The sequence below is a fragment of the Silene latifolia genome, chromosome Y (assembly GCF_048544455.1).
Source record: "Silene latifolia isolate original U9 population chromosome Y, ASM4854445v1, whole genome shotgun sequence".
In the NCBI taxonomy this organism is placed as follows: Eukaryota; Viridiplantae; Streptophyta; class Magnoliopsida; order Caryophyllales; family Caryophyllaceae; genus Silene; species Silene latifolia.
The window spans coordinates 15891914-15906732 of NC_133538.1; positions in this window are offsets into that span (position 1 = coordinate 15891914).

The window sequence follows — 14819 nt, forward strand, 5'->3', positions numbered from 1 at the left end:
TTGTATGAGCTCTAGAAAATGGGGCTGTCTCTTCTCTTAGGGTTAGATCACATAATGACTGTGATATTACTAATTGACTAGTTTTAAACCAGTGCAAAATTGTACGTGTATGTACTTGGGCCGGTATAAATGTTTTTGGATGTTTTTTTTTTTTTTTTTGCATTTCTATTGTAGTTATCTAGTTGGTATAAATCAGCGATCTACATAATTAATGTTTAAACTTGTTACAAATACGTGTTAACATGCAATGATTTAAGAAGAAATAACGTAATCTACTATTGTAAATAAAATTTGCATATATATAAAAAACTTTACATCCCGATAAAAGAAATATAATTTAATAATGAACTTTAACATATGCAACTTATTCTAAAAATTGAAAATTTTCATGATAGACTACATTAGTAGTCGTAGTAGAAATACGCATATTTGAATCACAAATTTCATGATAGACTACATTAGTAGTCGTACTCGAGCAATATGCACTCTATTATCTTTATGACTACCAGTTAAGAGTCTTAAGACAGTACATCTTATCACGCGTGCCCCCAGATCAGTCACAATTAGTCTCGTACCGTTACACAACCCACGTGATTGATCAATGTTTCGCAGAAGCATCACCATAGCACCGACCTTCAACCTCAATTGGTGATTCGGGAGTCCGACACATTTTATACTGTTGAGGAATTCAGTAGAGTGAATGTCATCGTCACCTGTACCTCTGTCATCACTACACACCTCATCGGAGCTTAAATAAATTCTCTCATCCTTTTTAATAAGCGACAAAGCATATTCATTTACCGATTCAATAATCTCGGGAGTAGGGGCGAGGATTGCCCTTTGCTAGAAATTTTCCGGATTCCACAATTGTGCAAGCAGATCCGGATAAGTGACATCTACTAATGTCGTAATAGGATTCGTACACGGTTTTCAGTTGTGGTCGGGTTTAGTGCGCGACTGTTAGTAAAGTTGCCATAATATTTGCTCCAAGTAAATAAATTCTCGGTGATGAACGGCTTTCTTTACAGATCTGAGAGGATTTAAAACATATGTTAAAGTTTTACAATTATTTAATTATCGTGTTATATTTAAAAAAAAAATACTTATTAAAACAATTGTTAATCGTTTGTGTTATAATTTTTAAAAAATTTTAAATTTAAATATTTCAATAAATGTCAACATTTATTTGTTTTTTTAGAGATAAAAAAAATAAATTTTGCTTGAAACGCTTGTTGAAGAGTAAATTTACTCGGTAGCCTATTATTGTCACCTACCATTTTCGGTGTGCGCGGCTGGTAGTTAAGTTGCCGAGATTTTTACTGTAAGTAAATACTCCGTCATGATTTTTTTTAAAAAAATATATCGAACTATCTAGTTTTAAAAAATTATGCATGTAATTTATTCGCATTATATGTAATTCAATCCCGTAATTAAATATAAATCCTTCTCGTAATTATGTAATTTATTGTTTTTTTTTTAAAAAAATATGTAAATCAATAATTTGTAATTAGTTTCATTTATTCCGATTTGTAATTCATTCCGCTTATATGCCATTAATTTCATTTATTCAGAATGTATAAAATTATTTCATAGTATTTGTTCTAAAACGGAATTTGTCGCATGTTTGTATTGGCGGACTTCTGAAGAAATAAATACTTTGCACACTAACGGGTCCCACCATAACCTGAATTTCCCAAAAAAAAATTAAAAAAAAAGGTTGTATTAATGATGTGGCGCGTCCTGGATTCAGTATTGTCTTCTGAATTAATAAAGATAAGATTGGATTATTAACTGGATTTCTTACTTTAAAAATAAGGATAATCTAATTCCTATTATTCATTTCCTTTCTACTTTATGGAGTATTTATAGTCTTAGGAACCGTATGATGTTTAATGATGAGAAATTCTCCCCTATTGCTTGTTCTAGCAAGCAAACAATATTAAAGAGAATATTAAACAGTGTGTCCCTTTCTATCTGATTGGTAATTGTAGTAATTGTTGTTCTATACGTGTTAAAGTTGATGGTAGTTGGTTTTCAACATTTCAAAGCATTCATTGACTCTGAAGGTGAAATCATTTTTCATCACACACATTCTGTGTGGGCTGAATCTGCATCACAAGATGAAGCTTACAGTATTCGTGAGGTACTTTTATGGGCTAGGGATAATAGATGCTATCATGTTGATATTTTTTAAGATTGGATCAAGATTTTATATCAAACTAGTGGCTCCGCCTAAGCTGCCTTTATTTAACATTATTTGTTCTCAATTAAATAAAACTATTTTAAAGTTGTTTAACTCATAAATCTTATCTTTATTAATTCAGAAGACAATGTTGAATGGAGATTAAGCCACGTCATTTGTACAACCTTTTTTTTGGAAATTCAGGTTAATGGTGGGTCTCGTTTGTGTGTAAAGAATTTATTTCTTCAAATCGTCTGCCAATACAAACATGTGACAATTTCCGTCTTCGAAAATATTTTATGAAATAATTATATACGATCGGCATAAATGAAATTAATTGCATATAATGGGAATGAATTACAAATCGGAATAAAGGAAATTAATTACATATAATCGGACTGAATTACATAATTAATAATAAAATTACATAATTAATAATAAAATTACATAATTACGTGAATAATTAATAATTACATAATTACATGAATAAATTAAATTTAATTACGGGATTGAATCTTATCTTTATAAATTGAAAATAAAAAACATACCAAAGTATTTAAAATATCGAATCATACTGATAATTACGAAAAAAGTATGGGAACTACTGGATTTTCTTTTCATGTGCCATCAATTGGCTTTTTAAAAAAGTAAACAGATAATAAAATGGATTTGAGAATAAAAATTTACTTATAAAAATATTAAATATGGATTATTTTATAAACCAAACCGAAAAAACTAAAATAGATAATAAACAAAATTTATATACTAAAATAAAGATATAGATACAGATTTGAGAGTGAACTTAGTAATTCATAATGAAAAGAATGATAAAGTATGAATGAAGGAGAATTATGATAGAACATGCAGTTAGGAGAGATGAGGGTGAAAGTGGATTAAAATGAAGATAGGAGAGGAGGGTGTGAGGCGGTGACCGCGAGTGATTAAGCAAGGCATGGGTTTGGTTTAGCACAAAATCTCATTATAGACGACATATATTCGTTTATAACTAAAGATGAACCAAATATAATAGCACATTTCTAATGGGACAAGCAACAAGTGGGGTGGTGGGGGCAAAAAATGTCACCACTTTCAAATAATTTGACCCGTCTTTAGCTATAGATGGATATATCCGTCTATAGCAAGACTAGCCGTTGGTTTAGATATAAGGTTTTTATTTATATAGTAAGGTGTGTCCAATAGGACTGTAGGAGTATGTAGATTATAATGGACTAAGGGCTAGATCTCTACATCTAGCCCATTTAATGTTCACAAAATCTCATTATAGACGGCACATGTACGTCTATAACTAAAGACGGGCCAAATACAATACCACATTCCTAATAGGACAAGCAACAAGTGGGGTGATGGGGGCAAAAAATGTCACCACTTTCAAGCTATTTGACCCGTCTTTAGCTATAGACGGATTATATCCATCTATAGCAAGACTAGCTATTTAATGTTTATATGTTCGAGATATCCGGTTTAATTTGGTCCAAATTGAATTATTTTTAATGAGTTGGCACTTGACATGAACATCGTTTAACTGCATTAGTTATTATTCTCTCTCATTCAAACCAAAGGTAACACTTCTCCAATATATGTGGAGAGTATTATATTGAAGTGTTACCTTTGGTTTGGATGGGAGGGAGTATAATGTATACATGTTATCTATGAGCATATAACTATCGTCTTAGATCAATTATACTAGTAAATTAAAGTTAGAATACCAAACAAATCATACGAATTATTGGCCCAAGTGAGGTCATTATACAGGTCGAAATAATTTTTGAAGTCGCCTTTTAAATTAAACCAATATTAAAAATTTTATAGAATCATTTTCATCGTTTAGTTTTATGGAATCATTTTCATCGTTGCAAGTGGTCGCCTTTTAAATTAAATGCAAATTAAAAATTCATCAAAAAACATTCATATCGACCTAATCACATACCTGTGCAATTTTGCACGTGTTTAAAACTAGTTTATCATTAATATATTTTTCTATGACAATATCTTAAAATTACGATGAAATAAATTATGAGACAAATTCACGACTCCCGCTATTAATATTTTACTTAAATCGATTAGTTAACTAATTGTTCATATATATACCTTCTTTTGTTGTTAGTATTGTTACTTTTATTACATTCGTTATTACTACTGTTATTTTCACTACTCCCGCCGTAGTTATTGTTACGTAATTATTGTTACTTTCACTACTGCCGCATTAATATTGATAGTATTACTACTCCCGTTGTTACTTCTATTACTTTCACTATTCTCGCTCGCTGCCAATATTGTTACAGTGATTACTATCATATTACTTTATCCAATGTTACTATAATTCTTTTCAGTAATAACAGAATTACTTTACTATTTAGGCATGCAATTTTAACAGAATTACTTTACTAATAACATAATTACTTTACTTTACTTTTATATAAATATATTACACATATGCATTAAATCTAATAGAAATAATCAGATTATAAATATTATAGTTTTATATTACAGTCCCTAGGTTTGGTGTTCGGCTACGCCTGCGCTACCTTTATTTACCATTTAAATTTTATTTTCTATGAAATATGATTCGCTAAACTTGGTTTATACATTTACAATTTATATCTTGAAAATATGATAAGATGTAAAATTAATCAACAAATTATGAGACACGTTCACCACTCCCGCTGTTAATATTATTACTTTCACTATATTCCGTGTTGATACTATTACGTTCACTACTTCTTCGCTTACTGTTGTTCCTTTAACTATTCCTGCTATTTTTATGGTTATCCCGTTAGTTTGTCAAAATCATATATTTAAATAAATTAATGTTTTCCTAAAATCTAATTGTTAGTTAATTTTTCATACTCTCTATGTTGTTCTTACTGTTAATTTCATTACATGTGTTGGGACTACTATTACTTTCACTTCTCCTGTCGTCGTTATTTTTTCTTTCACTACTCCCACATTTTATTTTATTTTGATGACGAGGAGGTTGAGTCCCCCCCCCCCCCCCCCCTCCGGGCTCATGCATTCCCGCACCACCACATGGACCATGTAAGCCACCCCTTCGGGGGCTGCATTGGCCAAGTGATCATCGCCCCAGCTGGTAGTCGAACCTGGGACCTTTCAACTCCTGCATTTCTGCAAGCTTCAAGGTTTAACTATTTGCGTTGCTACTAGTATGACTTTCACAACTTTCGTTGCTATTATTGTTACTTTTACTATTCACATGGGTGGCTACTGTTATTATATTAGTTAATTATCTAGTTGTATTAGAGTCATATATTTAAATGAATCTGAAATATTAGATTAGAATATTATTTAACAACAATCATCATTATTTAATAATTAAATTACAAATCTAATGAATTACGAAATATTATATTTTTTGGAAATCTAGATTGATTTATTTACCTTTTAACAGTTTACAAAATATAACATACTTATATTATATTTGTTTATGTTAAAAATTAACATCTTTATACTAATTAATACCATAAGTGGGACATGTTTATATTACGGAAACTCACTCTATTTTGGTGTTTTCTAAACTTATACTTTAACCAATACTATATAACATTTTCATTGAAGTCCCTTGTTCAGGTCCATTACACAGCGCTATGATTAAAAACTATATATTATAACTAATTTGTATAAATTTATTTAATTACATAAAAGTCCCTTGGTTTTCATATATATACTAGGTTTGATGCCCGGCTACGCCCGGGCTACCTTTATTTACCATTTAAAATTTATTTTCTATGAAATATGATTCGCTAAATTTGCTTAACACATACATTTACAATTCATATCTTGAGATTATGATGAGATGTAAAATTAATCAACAAATTATGAGACACGTTTACGACTCCCGCTTTTAATATTATTACTTTCACTACATCTCCTGTTAATACAATTACGTTCACTACTTTTTCGGTTACGATTGTTTCTTTAACTACTCCTACTATTTTTACGGTTAATCCGTAAGTTTTGTCAAACTCATATATTTAATAAGTTAATATTTTTCTAAAATCGAATTGCTAATTAATTTTTCATACTCTCTCTTCATTGTTTCTATTTTTACTTTCATTGCATATGCTGTGACTACTATTAATTTCACCACTCCTGACTCCCGTTGCTGATACTATGACTTTCACTATTGTTGCTACTATTGTTGCTTTTACTACTCACATGGGTGGTTACTATCATATTAGTTGATGATTATATAGTTGTTGTATTAAAGTTTTATACTTAAATAAATCTGAAATATTAAATTAGAATATTATTTAAGAGCAATCATTATTTTTTACAAATCTAATGAATTATGGGAATATTATATTTTTTGGAAATCTAAAATGATTTATTTACGTTTTAATAATTTCCAAAATATAACGACTTATTATATTATATTTGTGTATGTTAAATAATTAACATCTTTATACTAATTCATACCTTAAGTAGGGCCTGTTTATTTAAGAAAACTCACCATATTCTGGTGTTCTCTAAATTTATAATTTAACCAAAACTATATAATATTTACATTGAAGTCCCTTGATATGGTCGTTTAGTATCAAAAATAAATACCTAAGTACTACTAACAGAAGTCAGCGGTAAGTAGGGTCGATCTCCACAGGGAGACGATCACTATCTACTTGTCAATTCAGTCTGTCTACGATCACAATTTGGGGGTTTGAGTGTTGTTACTAAACTAATGAAGGCAAGGCAAGGGATGAAGTAAGAGAGAAATCAAATAGAGTGAAATATGCCAGGATGTCGGGTTATCATGATAGATGCGCAAATCAGCTAAAGGTAAGTCAGTCGATCTAATGTGAGAAGGGTAAAGGAAAGGTCCTTCCGGTCCGCTATCCGCCCTAAAATACAACTAACTTAGCTTCCGCCCTCACTAGTGTAGTCTATTGCCATAATATGTCTATTCATTCCAATCTTCCGATCTAGGATTGAAATTAACCAAATTAACTAGTTCAATCGCATGCATTCAATCAAACGATTATAATTAAATTGTTAATGAAACAATTCTCACATTAAATATCCTAACCAACTATCGCATCATTGCTATACTAACATGACTCCCTAATCCTAGCAATAGGGAATTAGCTACGCATAAATATAAATAAAGCAAGAACAAGAGATGAAGAAATAATAACCATTGCAAATTAAAGAGAGTAAAGAGAGAATTACAGGTTAAGATCCAGAGTAAAGGGAAGCAAGAACAAAGTAGCAGCAATTAAGAGAGAAAAACAGTGTTTAAGAGTATATGAGATGTAAAAAGGAGTGTTTATGACCTAATCCCGACTTTCTTTATATAGGGAAGCGAGATTTTACAAACATAAACCTAATCACGGACTAACTAACCCGTGTATTAAAGAAAACTACTCGATCGAGCAACTTTATATCACTCGATCGAACAAATCCAAACTAAAACCTCTCGATCGAGGACTTTGGGTACTCGATCGAACACTATCAAAAATAAGCAATTCGATCGAGTAGAAAAAGGACTCGATCGAACAAGATTGTACTCGATCGAGTACTTTCCAGCTACAATTCCTACTTCGCGCACTGAACTTCAAATGGCTGCCATTTCTTCGTTACTTGGGCAAACAAGGCGTTTCCGGTGGCGTTGGAAAGCTAAGAGGACAAGCTTTCATCTTCAATTAGAATCACCTGAAAATCTGTTTTAGAACTCAAGATATGGGTCTCCAAAGTAGGAACTAGTTTCATCACGGAAATCTACCGTTCCGACTCAACCATATGCAAAAGTAAACGTGAAAATTTTTGAATTTTTGAAATTTTTCTAATTTATTTATTTATTTATTTTTATTATTTTTTTATGAAATAAATAAACGATGCAAGCTGAAATAAATAAACGTGAATGCAAAACAAATGCAAATGCAGACTCAAAAGGATGCAATACCCTCCCCAAACCAAAACGGACAACGCCCTCGTTGTCCTCCAGCATACACCAGCAGATATATACAGGGGAACGGGAATATAAAACCAATAAAGAATAAAAATAAAATAAATAGGAGACAAAAATAAAAGAGTGACATGTACATACAAAACACAAACTTCCCTAAAACAGCCAGAAAACTGGGGAAGTGAGTAGACCAGTAGCTACTCGTCAGCCTCCTCGTCGCTGTCGCGCACGTCCTCCACCGTCACCCTGAAGTCCGGGTCTACCTCATGCGCTCTCCTCCTCCTCTGCTCAGCTCGAGCTCTCTCCGCCGCCGCCGCCGGGTCCTCGTCCTCCTCCTCGTCCTCCTCAGCAGACTCCGGGTACCCCTCAGCTGGGTACCAGTAAAAGGAAGGGTGTGGCCAACCCTCTGGGATCGGACGGTGTCGACTCAAGTGGTACTACTATATAGGGAACAAAGCAAAGCTAAGTCCCGCTCCATACGAGCCTGTCTCTCTGCAATCTCAACTAAAAAACCGTCACGACGCCCTTGGTCCATGACCGAGGACGCCTCAAAGGGTAGTGGAGGTAAAAAATTAGCCGGTAGGACCGGCTGTGTTAGTGTCTGGTCGGCGGGTGCGGAAGTAGGAGTGGAGGTAGGGATCGGGGTAAGTGTAGGAGTGGCCGTGGAAGGCTGGCCGCTCCCAGAAGGTGTGGACCCCTCTCCGGTCTCAGGTCTATGCCACTTCTTGGCGGCGGGTAAAGTGGTAGGTGGGCGGATGTGGAGGTGGTAGTCAGGCAGTGGTGGAAGTCGGGTGGCCCGTGCGACAGTAGGCAAAGGGGCTAGACGAGGGAGAGTAGTGCAAGGTAAGTCCACGGACAAGGAACCGTCTATCTTCCAAGTCCGGAAGTCGGTGGTCAGCCAATGCTGAGAATGCATGGCATCTAGGCTCAGATACCTCTCTCCCGGGAGGTACGGTAAGTCACGAGGCCAGACAGGGAAGAGGGAACGGGCAAGAATGGTGGCTATGCCACCGCAGACAATAGATCCCGTGACCTTCTCCCCCTGGGTCTGGAAGTACTGGGCGGTCAGATAGGCAATGTTGAGGGAAAAAGGACCCTCGCAGTCAATGTTCAGGTAACCGCCTAATATGGAGAGCTCGTTGTTGTTGATGTTGTTTCGCTCCCTACGGCAAAAAATGGTGCTCCCCATCAGTCTAAGAAAGTACGGGCAGGGGGAAGTGGACCTGTGCGAGCTTTTGCTCGGGAAAGGTGGTCAGGGCCAAGGTCCGCCAAAGCTAACGAATGACCTTCCTCGTGGCAGTAGTGTCGCCCGTAAAGGAAAGGTCGAGTCTAGTACCAAACTCCTCCAAAGTCATCGAAAAAGTCCGGTTGAACAACCGGAATGACACGGAAGGACTAGTGGGGGCAGCGTCGTGTGCCCCGGAGGAGAAGGTGAAGGAGCTGAGGAACTTAAGACTCAGCTCCAGAAAGGTGTGGCCACTCATAGTGTCCGGAAATCCCCGTGCCCCGTAAATGCTGACAAACTGACTCGAAGAAGCCGAGTCTCTCAAGTGCCGGTCGGTCTAAGAACCGGGTAGGGAAAAAATCACAGCCAACTAAGTGATAAAACCTCTTACGATGTACACCGTTAACGAAAATTACCTGCGGGTACTCGGGGTGAGAATCGAGGGAGTTGTCCCCTCGGACAGTGACCGTGCCATAAGGAGCAGCAGAAGTAGAAGTACTAGGAGCTGGTGTAGAACGGGCACGTCCACAACCTCGGCCCCGGCCTCTATAACCTGAGCTAGAAGCCCGTCCAGTGACGGTGCGAGGAACTAGAGCCACCCGGAAAGTAGCTGCAACTGCTGGTGAGTCCGCCACAGGTGTGCTCACCGTGGCTGAAGTAGAGGCTGTGGCTGCTGTGACCATCACTGAGGAAGAAAGACTAGCAGCAGTGCTAGCGGTGGTGGTGGTTGTGACTCAAGTGGCAATAAAACAGGGCTAGCGTAATGCTAGCAGTGTAAAACCGTACTAGTAGCGAGACTAAGAACACGGGGGCTGCGCAAAGATTACTAACGAAGTGGAGGCGGTGGCAACAGCGGGGGCCACCGTCTCGAAAAGGATGGACTAGAAGTCGAGCTAGTCGAGGCGGAGAGCTAGAATCCATCCCGAATAAAAAGGGCAGGGGGAATTTGATAAGAAAAAGCATGAAAACAAAGATGGTAATCACTGAAAACAACAAAAACTCCCTAAACAAATAAATTTTCGACTTACAAAGACAAAAATTCCCAACTTTCCTCAAAAACTCGAATTACAATGGGTAAGCGGTGATAGGGGAAGGGTAGCAGCATCAATAGCAGCAATTAGGCAACAAATCAAGTAAATTAGGCATATGACAAATGAAAACCAAATGATTGAATCGAAAATTTCGACTGAAAATCACCCTCAATCGCGAATTTCGCGCGAAATTCGAATTAGGCAAGTAAAAATCAATGAGGCTACGGGATTAAGCATCAAGTAAGCTAAATAGGGCAAACAAGTTCAGTCAAAGTCGAAAAACTCGACTAAAGAAGGGATTTCGAACCCTAATCCTAATTCACCACATAAAAATGCGAAATTAGTGAAATTAAAATGCAAAGAGGTGTAGGAGATACTTACTTGATGAGAATGAACCTACAATTTGCAATTAATCGACAAACAACAAGCAGAAATGGCGATTTTTTGATTGAAAAACCGCAAACCCTAAAATCCCCAATAGTCCGAGTAAAATAGCGAAAATCAGAGGGAAAGTAGAGGGCTTTTGACGATTAATTAGCAGGTAACAAAATGTAGGTGACGGATTTGGCAAATGGGCAAGAAATATGAGGGATTTGGGGTGTTTTTTTGATCGCAAATATGAAGGGGGTCGAAAAATTAGGGGTAAAATGAAATAAGAACAAAAAAGAAGGAAGTTAAGGAAAACTCCTTGCGTGTCTCTTGCAATTTCACTCGATCGAGTGGTTTAGAACTGCTTGATCGAAGACTTTTTGGATTCATCTACTCGATCGAGTAAAAATTTACTCGATCGAGAACTCCCCTTTTCAGCTTTACTCGATCGACTAAAATGGAATCACTTGATCGAACATATTTCACTCGATCGAGTACAAAAAGTACTTGATCGAGTTCTTTTCCTCGTGTAAGCTCTTGAATTCATCATTCTTTCTTTGTATTTGCGTAAAATTCCCCAAACCTGCATAGAAACACTCGTAAAAGTATCCCAAAATACCAAATACGCAAATTAACAGTCTATAGTCTCTAATCTACGCTAAAAATTGTCTAAATTCTAATTGTCCTAATTAAAAGCAATAAAAGAAATTCAACGGAAAATTTAAAAATTGTTTTTACAAGTTGGTACACGGGGCATTTCCCCGCTCACTTCCCAAGGCAATTCAGTAGCCCCTCGAAGGGCTCCTGACTGGAGGACGTCATCTCAGCAACATTGATTGTCCTCTTCAGCTTCCACGAGCTTGAACTGGAATCGTTAGGAGGATAATAGTCGACATCCACATATGCGCGAACTTTTCTCACCCTTGCTCCTTTCTCACCGGCTTTAACATTGTCACTCCCACCTTGACTGACATTAATTGCACAATGGCCTTTGACAGCTCCTACACTATTTTCATCTGTACCTGCAGCAAGGAAAACAGTCGAACTTTCCTCCTTTTTGCTCTCAACCTGAGGCGGAGGGGTCACAATAGCAGCACAATGCTCCAAATTTTCATTTGGAGTGTCAATAATAGGGCCAATAGAAGAGAGGGCATTGCAAGGCTGAGCTTGCATGGGAGCCCTCCGGAACTTAGACTGATGGAATATCAATTCCTCGTCCCCAACCTGAAAAGTCAATGTCTTGCCCCCGACGTCTATTATTGCACTGGCAGTAAATAAAAATGATCTCCCCAAAATGATAGGGGTATGGGCATCTTCGGGGATGTCAAGTACAACAAAGTCAACGAGGATAAAGAACCTTCCGATCTTAACAGGTATGTCTTCTATTACACCTAGTGGCCGTGATATGCTATGGTCGGCCATCTGAACAGTCATGTTTGTGCAATTAAACTTTGTCAAACCAAATCTCTTAGCCAGAGGCCCAGAGACAACGGTAAAACACTCACGATAGCGCCAAGATCGCATAACGCGTTATCAATCAAATGGGTACCAATATGACACGGAATCGAAAAACTACCCGGGTCTGACTGTTTAGGAGGTAACTTATTCTGAACTAGGGCTGTCCCTACCTCGGTCAAGGCTACCGTCTCATGATCATTAATGTGCCTCTTACGCGATAAAATTTCTCATAAATTTAAGGTAAGAGGGTACCTGTGTCAGCAGTTTGGCGAATGACACAGTGACCTGCAAGCTTCTCAGGATTTCGGAAAATTTGCCGAATTGTTGATTAGCTTTAGTACTTTGTAGACGCCTCGGGAAGGGAACCGTGATGGGTATCTCGAGTCCCTTGTTCCTCTCTTTCAGCGTGTCATCCGGATCAAGCTCCAAATCCTTCGGACGCTTTTTTCCTCTCGAACGAGGTCTTTCAGGTGATTTCTCACTCGATCGAGCACTAGCAGGTTCTCGATCAAGCTGTCCTTTATCTACACTACTCGATCGATCAAAAATACCACTCGATCGAGCAGAAATTTCACTCGATCGAGCAGTTCCTTTTTCCTGTTCACTCGATCGAGTATAAATTCCACTCGATCGAGCACTTTCTTCAGCATTTTTACTCGATCGACCCCCAGAAACTAGTCGATCGAGCACTTTCTTTGCTGTCAGCTCCTTTTCTTCGCTTCGCGCAACACTTTGTTCATCAGCAATATTTTCCTTCCTCAGGTCTGATTTCAACACTTCCGGTCCCTCATATGAACGACTGCTTCTCAAATTAATTAAATTTGCCGTCTCATGTGGATTTTTTTCAGCTTGTGACGGTAAATGACCCGGTTTCCTTGCAGACTGGTTCGCGGCTAACTGGGCAACTTGAGTTTCAAGTGCCTTGATTGATGCGTCTTTTTGTTGATCACTCAGCTGCCACTGGTTTGTCAAAGACTGCAGCATTGTCTTCAACTCACCTAGTTCACTTATCCCACCAGAAGACGATGCACCTTGATTTGGTGTAGGAAAGGAAGGAGGCTTCTGAAAGCGTTGTTGAGTCTTATGTGGAGGGACATACGGCTGTTGCTGCTGCGGAGGAGGATGGGTAGGATTGAGCACATTTTGACTAGTTCACTTCAAGTTGGGATGGACTACCCCTTGGTTGTTATAATAGGAACCCCCTCCTTGCCTGTATTGTTGAAAAGCAAGGACCTGTTCCTTCTCCGTGAGACAGCCAAAAATAGTGTGACCGTCATTGCTCCCACATCTCTCACATGTAACAGTCTCCCCTCTAGTAAGCAGATTAACCGTCTGAGGCTCCCCAGCAGAATGCAGCTCCAACTTATCAAACCTAGCATTCATGGCTTCCAGCTGAGCCACAACTTGCTTATCGACTGCATGAACTGTTCTAATACCATCCCTCAGGTTTCTATAATCAGCACAGTGATTCGCCATCTCTTCAATAAGGGCCCATCCCTTATCATCGTCAGTGTTCTCTCGGAATCTTTTGTTAGATGACGCATTAAGTATGGCTCTGTGATCATCATATAGCCCATTGTAGAACTGGTTAGACAGAAACCACGGATCAAAACCATGGTGAGGAATAGACCTCACCAACTTCTTGAAACGGGACCACGCTTCATATAAAGTTTCATCAGGTGCTTGCTTGAAACTTGTGATCTTTGCCCTCAGCTGATTGGTGCACTGTGGAGGGAAATATCTCTTGTAAAAAGCAAGAGCAAGGGTCTCCCAGTTGGTAACCCCTGCGGCCACGCGGTCCAAATCAGTCAGCCACTCCCTGGCTGAGTTAGTCAAAGAAAAAGGGAACAAAACCTCCTTAATCTTGGTTTGAGTTACCCCCTTTGTGGCGGGGATAGTATAACAGTAGTCCTTAAAGACCTCCATGTGCTTCCTCGGGTCTTCACCTGCCACACCTCTATAGAGATTTCTCTCCACCAGATTGATATAGGAAGGACGGATGTCAAACGTATTCCCATCCTCAGTCTGGAGATTGAAACCCTTTGGAATTGATGCTGCTTTAGGCTCCGAGTGACTAGCAATGTTCGGCATCTTTACTGGTTGGCTTACAGAACTAGAAGTATCTCCTTCAAAAGATGGATTTTCTGTAAAAAGGAAATGCTGAAGCTCTGGTTCGAAAGTACTCAAGTTTTCCTTTCCTGATTCTCTTTGCAAACAAAGTCTATGCCTAAATAGTCTCTCTGGCTAAGAATCAGCAGCAACTAACTCAAACCTGTCTGACCTGGGCATACACAACACTGGAAGAAAATAAATAAGAACTGCCTCAAGGAATAAAAATTCCCTGAGACGAATAAAATAAACGAAACAAAGACAGATAGGGCAATTGCCTCCTCGGCAACGGCGCCAAAATTTGACAGAGCTGTCGTATACCTATCAAAAATAACTAACTAAACTAACTATATAGCTAGGGAAGTCAGGTCGATCTCCTCAGGGATGCAAGATATCTGTAAGAGTCCGTCTATTTGGTCACAAAAAGGGGGGGTGTTTAAATTGGTTTTCTAAACTAAAATGGTTTAAAGGAAGAGAAGCAGATAAAAGAGCAATAAAGGCAGAAAA